The following is an 11,098-nucleotide window of genomic DNA, read 5'->3' on the forward strand; positions in this document are numbered from 1 at the left end:
GGGGCGGGCTTCTGATGATCGCAAGTACGATCTGCCCGTCCAAGGTGGGCAGATCGTACGGGCTTTTATTGAGCATACGACCATCGCAAGACAAAAGTCTTGCAATGGTCGTAAGGTGTATGGGCACCTTAAGACTGTTACAGTAACTGTTTTAATAAGTGTTAGCTGGGGTCCATCTAAATCAGCTGGTGCACAGGTGGGCAAACTCCGGCCCTCCAGCTGTGGTGAAACAAGAAATCCCGTCATGTATCTGTCTCTGGGAGTCATGCAATGAGAATCTTGCCACGCCTCATGGGATTGTAATTCCACAACAGCTGGAGAAGCAGAGTGTTCCCACCCCTGTGCTAGTACATCTAATGCCATCCTCTCCACAGGGTGACAATGCTGCTGTCCAAGGGTGGCTCTGTTGGTCCTCTATAGAGTGGATCCCACAGGACGCCAAGCACGCGGGAAGACAGGAAGTGTGTTATTGACCAGATTACCGGGTGAAAAAAAAGAAAAAAAAAAGCTGCCACATTTAGGGGCCGTATACACCAATGCTGTGACATTATTAATGCAATAAACCTACTGCACCTTACAGTATGGGAGGTGCGTTTCCTTGCTATGCACTATTTTTTCATACGTTATAGTACCATGCGTAGCAGTGCAGCTGAGTACACTGCAAACAGGAGGTGTGTTTGGGGTGCCATTCAAAGAAATGACTATGCAATGCACCTCCTGCACTGTAATACATGGTAGATGCATTACACGGAACCAATGAATGCATGGCCTTGGTGTGAACGGGCCCTTAAAGAAGAACTCCAGGAACAATTGTTATTAGCCCTTGTTAGGTGCTCGTTTTTATCTAGGTTAAAAAAAAATTGTATTCACCTGAAGCAACAAGCCCGGCAGCTGTCTCGGTGCTTCCTCCAGCCTGTCTCCTCCTCCAAGAAGAACAAGCCAGTTCGGGTTTAGGTGAGTGTAACTTTTCCTTTTTGAACCTAGACAAAAATGACCAGTTAACCCTTGCAGTGCTGTGTAGCCCCACTTCAAGGGTTAATCAATATCTTTTTAACTGCAGTTCTTCTTTAACCTCCCTGGCGGTATGATTCTTTTCTGTTTTCGGCTCGATTTTTTTTTTCGGATTTTTTTCGCTACTTTTTTTTCCCCGTTTTTCTCCGTTTTTTTTAAATCTCCTGCCGGTTCCGCCCCCGTGCGACGCATACGTTCGCAAGGGACGGAACCCGGAAGACAGATGCCGGCACCGGCCGGAGGACACCGCGCGGCTCGAGGGACAAGGTAAGTGAATACTATGGGATATTCCCGAGTGTAGCTCAGGGTATGGAGAGGTAACCCCGAGCTACACTCGAGAATACCGCCAAGGAGGTTAAAGATTAGCAAGATGCACAATATTAACGGAGAGCTATGAGGTGAGTGATTTTCAATCATCCTCATAGTTCTAGCCGACCTGTGACAAAGAGACTGTCACACGTCGGTTCAGTAGATCGGGAAGTGAGCTAACACATACCGGCGCTCGCTCACTTCTCAATCTATCCGTGCAGAGAGCTGTAACTGTCACTCACGGTTCCCTGCAGGGATTCCCCCCCTCCACGCTCCGATCCCCCAGTGCTGACTGGCGGAACGGACGGGGGAGGGGGCGGGTACAGCTGCTCTGCCTCTAGATAGGCAGAGCCAGCTGTCACTCACGCAGCTGGGTGGATCTCAACAGTATTGTCGGGATCCGTCTCGGCTGCAGCGTCTCAGTATACGGCAAGCTGTAGCCATATACTGAGCTTTGGGTAACGGGAGAGCGCTAGTTTCTGTCCTCCCGTTACACTTAGGAGAACTACAGGGAAAAGCACTGACCCCATAGTACTTCTTTGAATCTTTGTTTTGGGGTTTAGATATTATTTAAACATCAGTATGCCACACTGTGTGTCCTAGGCCTTACTATGCATGCTATTCGTATGGGAATGTACACACAAGTGTTGGCGGATGAGTTTCAGGAGAACATATTTCATCGGTTTTTTTGTTTGTTTGTTTTTGAGGCTGAGATCTGAGCAGGTAGCAATTAGGTTTAATTCAGATGGAAAGTTAAATGTCTCAAAGTAATGGGCATTACGGGCAAGGGTGCCAACAGAAGTGTTGCTGTTCTAGCACAGTTTGGTGCATTTGTGTTGGTAGAACAATGTACTGTGTACTGTACGCTCACCCCAGGTCTGCGCACCTAGAACCTAACTGCTAGTATAATAGGGTGACACCTTGCCTAATTGTTCTAGTCATTGGTTTGAGGTGTGCTGACACTGAGTAGGCAAATGGTCTCCTTTAGCCTCTCCAAACACAGCTTACTATGAGTGGGTATGATGTCCAGTTCTGTTAGTGGAATGCCAAGGCTAATATGACCTGAGGTAGGTGTGGGGAGGCACAAAACTAAAGGAGAGTAGAACAAGAACATAAAACCTAGAACACCTCATTGGTTGTCTATTCTACTTTCTGTTGTCTGTCTCCGTTACTTGAGGAGCATAAAAAATACCCCAAATAAACCAGCAGGTTCCTCATCCTTGCAACAGATGCTGTTGTAGAAATTATGATGATTTAGATAATGTTTCATGACTCTAACCCCTCTGGGAAAATAAGAGACATTATTGTTTTACAGTATGACTGCTCTCCATTTCTGTATTGTTATGATCTGTTATACCGGCCTACCTGCAGCATTATATGTGTGTGTGACTAACTGAGAACATACGCCGGGCTTTAATCTATAGGTAACATTTTTTTTCTTTCTGCAGGTGAAAAGGAGCCCTGTACCAAAGAATGTGACAGCACTGCAACTATTATTCTTGGCTGCGTCTGTAGTGTTTTGAGTTTGGTATTAAACATAATGATGATGATAATAATACTTTATCTTTGGTTGAAAAAGAACCATAAAACGGAGGGAACACAAAGACCTGGAGGTAGGAAACTGCATCTTAAATCACTCCAGGGTTTGACCTTTGAAACGCAGTAGAACATGACTATGACAAAACGGCACTCACTGCGTTTATTTTATTGTTAGCTTGCATAACTTAAATTCTATTTTTTTTGCATAAAAACCTCTTTCTTCATTTATTAAAAAAATTATTCACTAATATGATTATTGTGGCGACTTAGGGAAGGTACATGAGGTTTTCTGTATGGCCTAGGTGACATACTGTATGTACACACTCAAATGCAAGTCTAGAAAGATATTGGAAAATGTTCAGAAGATCCATCATTTATGTTTGTCACTCTGACATGTTTCAGACAGCGGGGGCTAGATGTAGAGGTGTCAAGGCATGTCTACAGGAGAAGGCGGAGAATCACCAGTGAAATTACATATATGATTATAGACACTGTAAATTTACACTGAGTGGCCAGATTATTATGACCACCTGACATTTGTAGGCAAATTAGCTATAATTTGGCGCTGAAGTTGCTAGAGGGCCAGACCATTATAAATAGGGAAGCAGGTTGTTTACCACGACAGTAGAAGTGATTTGTTTCTGAAGATACGGGGAAACAACGCGATTTAACAGCCTTTGAACGTGGGATGATTGTTGGCGCTCGGAGCCATGGAGCGAGTATCAGCAAAACAGCAGAATTCGTTACATGTTCAGGAGCGGCTCATTGTTAAAGTGTTTAAAGACCGGACTGTCAGCCGAAAATCTGGGTGTGAGCGTGCGAATTGTGGCCTTCAGCGACTAGTCAATGTTAGGGCAGAACGGGGGAGGGGCAAGACTGGTACAAGACAACAGAAGGGGCAACCGTGCAGCGTCAGATTCCTCGCATCACCTTTCATCATCTCGTGGAGTCACAAGGCGGCCCAACGAAGTACTGATGGGGTGGTCATAATAATCTGGCCACTCAGTGTATATAACTCCTTGAAATGTACATTCTTACATCTGCATGAAGTTAAAAGTCTCTGTGGACTGTACTAGGTGAATGAAAGCCTAAAGAGTGCAGAGCCAGACATAAGTCATTTTGAAATAATATATGAATATAGACATTGTTTCCAAGTTAAAATAGGAGGGAAATACAGAGAACTGAACAACTAAAACAACACAAGGTTGAATAGATAAACATACTAAATACTAGAGGTGCACCGAAATAGAATTTGGAAACCGGAAATATTTTTTTTCTAACCTTTTTAAATATTTTATTTTTTTTAAACTTTATAATTTTTTTTAATAATTAATTTATTTATTGTTTTAAAATATTTTTATTTTTTTTACTTTACTGTGGGGGCTTCGGGGGAAATATTGGGGGTCTAAACAGACTCCTAATAGTTCCCTTTTACAATAGAAAAACCAAATGATTACAGAGTCCACAATTTCTTTTTCTGCAGCTCCAGCACAGAATGAATAGGAATCCCCTATATACTGTACCGAGTGTTCCTATTCATTCATACATTGTGGATATAGTAGAGTTACCATGTCCACAATCGTGAATGAATAGGAAGTGATGTAGATCACTTCCTATTCATTCATACCTGGTACATAGTAACTTATACTCTGTCCTCAGTTATTTAGAAACATTCAGCGATCACTGAAGTAGTACTATTACATTGCTAAGGGGGCTGCAGTAGCACTCGAAGTGTTAAAGACTAACCCCAACTTAAACGCAGGGGGATAGTGCAATCTAATCTAATCCCAAGGCGCTAGTGCGATTAAAATTAATCTAATATCATTAATCCCAGGAGGTTTCATTAATCTAACCACAGGGCGCTAATATTATTATTAATATCACCATTAACCACATTTAACTGCAGGGGGAAAGCATAATCTAACCTAGGGCGGCAGTATATTTTATACCAGGGGTCGGTAGTATAATTCAGTATAATTTATTTATCTTAATCTAATTTAAATTATTTAATTTAACAAACAAGTTATTGAACGGGCCACTCGTGATTCACTAAACCCTAGATAATAAAGCTACAGTTAATTAATCTTATATAATCTCTAATATACATTAATTACATTACAGAAAAATAAATAGTAAGGGTGGAATAAAATAATGTCTTTCATGAGTGGGTATGCAACCAGGTGCATGTCATGTGCAATGTATGCGTTCCTTGAATATGCGTTCGAGGGGGAATATAATTGTGCTAGATGTGAGCGAGTTGTCTGTTTAGAAACCCAGATTCTGGATCTAAGCAACAAACTGGCAACACTAAGGAGCATAACCACCATAGTGAGTGAGTGGTGCAGGGAGGAGAGCTAGGTCCCATTTGACAGCTGACTCCTCCCCCACACTGCTGGCCCGGCCTCATGTGACAGCTGAAAGGCTGTCTCCAACCACACACCGCTGGGAGGAGAGCTCAGCTTCCTGTAACATGCTCTCCTCCCCTGCACCACTCGGCCTCCTCTGGCCGTTTCTCTCCTCCACGCTGGAAGCTGCGCTGTATCCGAGGGCACAGAGTGCAGCACCAAGCGGAGAGGAGAGAAACTGTGGATGCGCTGCAATTTCGGCCGAAAAATTGCACTTTCGGAATTTTGCCCAAAGTGCCATTTTCGGACGATTTGTCTTGGCGGCCAGTAACAGCGAATGTGATTTTCATTCGGAGAAACTCCATTTGTTCCAAAATAGAATGTTAAAATCAAACTAAATTTCAATCAACATTCATCAAGTGTCTGATGGCATTAACGGGTGGTGAAGAAAGATCTTTCGTACGAAAGTTCGTTCGGAAACCTACTAGTGTATGGCCAGCTTAAGGCAATATCACTATTCTACGCTTCGGATATAACTAATTAGGTTCATCTAAAGGTGCCCATACACTGCACGATTATCGTACGAGAATCGCGGGAAATCCCAGGATCGTACGATAATTGCAAAGTTTATGGAAGGCGTGCAACGGTTTCTACTGTACGGTCGCACGTCTCCCGTCGAACAAGCAGGCTGGAAAACCCGCCAGGAATCGTACGATTCTCGGCGAGTTAGTGGCCTGCTTGTTCGACAACTGCCGAACGGGGGGCGGGTTTGCGATGATCGCAAGTACGATCTGCCTGTCCAAGATAGGCAGATCGTACGTTTTTTTAATTACTTTACAACCCTTGCAAGACAAAAGTCTTGCGAGGGTTGTAAAGTGTATGGGCACCTTTAAGCTGCTGTGCTAAAGGCAAAGAGCTCTTGGGTATCTAGAATTAATTGTACAGCACTGAAGACCTAAATAAATACCAGAGTCAACATGTGCTTAAAAAATATATACAATGTCAAAATATAATAGTGATTATCACCTCTTCTCAGTGATCTAAATGTGCCCGTGTATAAAGTGCATACAGTGCAAATATCATCAAATATTATAATCAATGAATGGATAAAATTGTCCTATTATTGTGTAAAACAAACCACTATGTAAATGAATAAATAGATTAATGCTTCAAAATAGGAACATATTAATAAATCCAGTGTAAAAGTCCAGTGTATCAACAACAAATCACTCTCGTGCCGTGAATGTTGATCCTTTCCTTGTGCTAGATCCGAATCCCCAAAAGTAATGCACTGACCAGAAATGATGACCGTACAAAAAGGCCAGCATACGCTTTCGTTAGTCAGGCAAGACGTGATCCTCCGCAGAGAAGTGATGTGCTCTCCCTGGTGCTCGTTCCTCTTCCTACTGGTAGTATCAACCTCCATATCCATAAATGTCAGACAAAAAGTGGAACGCTCATAGTGCAGTAAATCCAACAACTCTTTACTAAAATAGTAAAATCTTACATGTAAAACTTTAAAATCCATCTGGGAAATGTTCTCCTCTCACTCGTGTGTTGGGGGACAGCGTCAATGGCGTCTGCTGTTCACACGTTTCCTCATTACAACTTTCTCATAAGGACGGCAGATCTCATTGACAGCCTCTCCTTATTTAATCTTATGCCGCTCGCACCTGACCAAATCTTGATTGGCTCGGTTAAGCTTCACCACTGGGGGTCTCCCCAAGTCTATTGAATGAATACCATATACAGGATTTTACTGATGTTATAGATGGCACCAATGGGGACATAAAAAAGGGCCTCACAATAATTGCTCAAAGGAGAATTATGAGGCGAGTGAAAATCCCTCATCCTCATAGTTCGAGCCGACGTGCGACAATGAAACTGTCACAGGTCGGCTCAATAGATCGGGAAGTGAGTGAACACATACCGTCGCTCGCTCACTTCTTGATCCTGTGCCTGCAGAGAGCCATGACTGTCACTCACGGCTCCCTGCAGGGATTCCCCCCCTCCCCTGTCCAATCCTCCAGCGCTGACTGGTGGAACGGACAGGGGAGTGGGCGGGCACAGCCGGCTCTGCCTCTAGATAGGCAGAGTCAGCTGTCAATCACGCAGATAGGCAGAGTCAGCTGTCAATGGGTGGATCTCGACAGTATTGTCGGGATCCGTGTCGGCTGCAGCGTCTCAGTATACCGCGAGCTGTAGTTGAAGCTCGCGGTATACTGAGCCCAGGGTGACGGGAGGACGCTAGTTTGTGTCCTCCCGTTACACTTAGGAGAACTATGGGGAAAAGCACTGACCACATAGTTCTCCTTTAAAAACAGTTCCGATCGAAGTCTATATTTATCCATTTCTCTTGTAAGATTAGAACCTCTCCAGTGTTTCTCCATCTTATCTATGCCTATTATCTTGAGACCCCTCGGGTCTCGGTTATAAACTAATTTGAAATGTCTGGAAAGGCTATGTTTCATGAAACCATTTTTAATATTATTTACATGTTCTTCCATACTTTTTCTTAGTTCCCTGGCGGTCCTGCCTACAAATTGTAGGCCGCACGGACACTCTAGGAGGTGAGTGACGAACCTACTGTGACAAGAAATACATTTTTTAATTTTATAATTTTTCTTCTTAGTATTAGTTTGAAACGAGGTAATTTGTTTCTTCCCTTCTGTGATTCTGCACCTAATGCAGCGTCCGCATGGATACACACCTATACCTTCGAAAAATGTAATATTCCGTTTGGGTGGGTTAAGAACACTTTTTGCCAGTTTATTTTTTAGTGTTGGAGCCCTCTTGAAAAATAATTTTTGTTTTTTTCCGGGCCTAGGAGTTTATCCCTTGTAAGAATTCCCCAATAAGAATTCCCCAATGTTTTCTGAAAATACGTTCTATCTCTTTGTGTTGAGCAGAGTAGTCAGTTAAAAATGATATAGGGAAAGAATCACTTTTTTTATTATCTTGGGTTGGAGTAATTTATGTCTACTAAGGTTGGAAACTTTATCCTTCACCTTATTTAATACTTTTCACACTATAGCCCTTCTCTATAAATTTATCATGTAAAATTTGGAATTGTACGTGATAGTCTTCTGCTCTAGTACAGTGTACATTCACATCAGACCCCACCCCTGAGGAGTTTACAGTCTAACGCCCTATCTCACATGAATACGTACATACTAGGGCTGATTTAGACAGGAGCCAATAAACCACTTGGAGTCCGGGGTGTTAAACCCCCTTCGTGTCCTGGAATTTTTCAGTGTTCAGCGCTGCGGTACTTTGACTGACGTTTAATGCATCATGCAACGCGGTACTGAAATGAATTTTATACCATTTTTTGGGGACAGATAGAGCTTTCTTTTGGTGTTATTTAATCACCACTGGGGTGTTTATTTTTTTACTATATAACAAAAAAAGTACCCATCTCACTATGATCCTGTTGCTGTATTTGAATATAGGGTATGATTATCACTATGCCAAGGTGTTCTGGTAAAGATCCTAGTACATGTATATACACCCCCTAACATATGGATCTGTACATCAGTCCACTACCAATCTTTGCCACTTTTTGTTCCCTTTGTTCCTCATTTTCCTGCCTTGACCTTCTATAGGTCACATCAACTTTCATCATTATTTTACATACTATATACACACATTAGAGGATGTTTTTATTTACATCCCTGATATTTGATATTTTATTTCCCTTTTTAAAGGTGAAAGCAACAGAGAAAATGTAACTGCGGAAGGAGAAAATGTTCCAATGGGAGAGATCGAAGAAGAGAGAGTTAATCTTAGATCACGAAATAGTCGGAACAGCTCGGAATAATGCCACAAGGCAACATCACCAAAATCGGTAAACATGGACAGTGCAGACCAATCAAACTCCAACAGTCAAGAAGAACGAAAACACGACCAGATCCCTACTGACTGATAATCCATTCTCTAGATCCGGAGACAGACAGAGGAGGGAAGGAATAAAGGACTGCTACAAAATTCCCACTGTTCTTCATGAACAGAAACCAGCAGAAATTCCTCATCCTGAAGATGACTCGAGAACAGAATTATAATCTTTGTCACACTGGAGAAGAATGATTTGACCTAAGGTACATGCAAACCCAAAATTCACGACATTTAATTTGCAAACACATTGTGTCTCATAAAAATTGCAATTTTTTCTTTCAAATAAAATACTTATTTGTGCCTTATTGTCATCCTTTGTTGCATCTCAGTGCTGCTGATCCCCCGCTACTTCCTGTCTACATGAACACCAGCCACGGCTGCATGACATTCTCAGGGAGGGTTTCCTGATAGTGACAACTGGGGATGTCCCGATGCCACTTTTTCAGGCCCAAGTACAAGTACATCCCAGCCGGACCAGTGCTGACTGGCCGCTGCAGGTTTTTGTTTTTTTCTTACTTACCTCGCCGAGGGTCGCGTCACTGCTGCTCCGGTGGGCGGCGCTCCGAGCGGGGTCATCTGGCAGTCTCTGGCCACCTAAATTAGGACCCCACCTGGAGCTCCGCCCACCGGAGCAGTAGTGACGCGACGCTCGGCGAAGTAAGTAAAAAAAAAAACCATAGCGCAAGCTTCGGTGCTAGGCATCAAGGCATTTTGACAAGTACAAGTACTTGTCAAAATGCCCTGTATCGGGCCCGATTCCGATGCTAGCATCGGTATCGGGACATCCCTAGTGACAACAATGGACCATGTCTGTGTAATGTGTGTTGGAATGGCAACTTGGGAGATAGGGACAGGGTGTTGTACGTTGTCTGTCACAAACCTTACAAAGATGCCCCTAGTTCATTCAGGGGACACGGGGCGGTCCTTCTGGAAGATCACAACACTTCACACAGACACAGAGACCTGTCTATATCTAACAGCGGGACACCAGCCATAGCTACTCAACTCCCTGGCAACTGATGATGTTAGTGAGCTGGGTGGGAAGCCTACAGAGTGTCACAGGTTACCTAAAAGCTCTTAGCACCATAGGCGGACGCAGGGGGTGTACCAGACGTGCCTGGGCACACCCTAATCACAACATCGAAACCGCAACACTGGGCGCCGTGTTTTTAGTCACTGAGCCGATGGAGAGATCGCAAAGATCACTCTGTGACCGGCTCAGCGAAACAGAGCGCAGAAGCAATTGCCACTTACATTCCCCACATAACAGTCATAGTCCTCGGTGCCTGGGAAGCTGCGAGGGAGCGTGGCTGCAGCTTTCCAGGCTTACCACCCAATCAGAAAACAAGACGGGTTACCACTTGCCAGACTCCCTGCTTCATTACCGCACCCCAGTTGAAGAGATGAGAATCCAGTATGCCTCAGGTCTGTGTATATACTGTATGTATATATATATATATGTTCATATATATGTTCATACATATCTTCATGGCTGACCTAGAACACAGATTCATAGGCACTCACCCGCACAAACCATTCAAATATTATCGCTATATTGACAGTATTTTTGTAATATGGACAGAAGGAGAAGAAAGCCTTTTAAACTTCCACGAATCATTAAATTCATTCCATCCATCCATGAAATTTAAAATGACCTTTCCTGTAGTTTTTAGCTGTTCCTCAAGCGCTGGTGCGGGTCTCCGATCCAGCGCTGACTCCTCTGTCCTCCTCTTCTCTGTTGTCCCACTGAGTCTTTGCGGATGCACGCTGCTCCATAGACGTACCTTGTGTCTCTCCTCGTCTACCGACCGAACATCTGAACTGCGCATGCGCCCGCCCGAGAAATTTTCAGATGTTCGGACGGGAGCGCACGGCGAAGACACGGGTAAGCATTAACCCTTTCAAAAAGTTTTTTTTTTTTAATCGTTTTGCATATACAGTGTTTCCCCGAAAATAAGACAGTGTCTTATTTTTTTTTTTTGCACAAAATAAGACACTAG

Source organism: Nanorana parkeri, unplaced genomic scaffold (assembly GCF_000935625.1).
Source record: "Nanorana parkeri isolate BGI_ZX_2015 unplaced genomic scaffold, ASM93562v1 scaffold2077, whole genome shotgun sequence".
Classification (NCBI taxonomy): Eukaryota; Metazoa; Chordata; class Amphibia; order Anura; family Dicroglossidae; genus Nanorana; species Nanorana parkeri.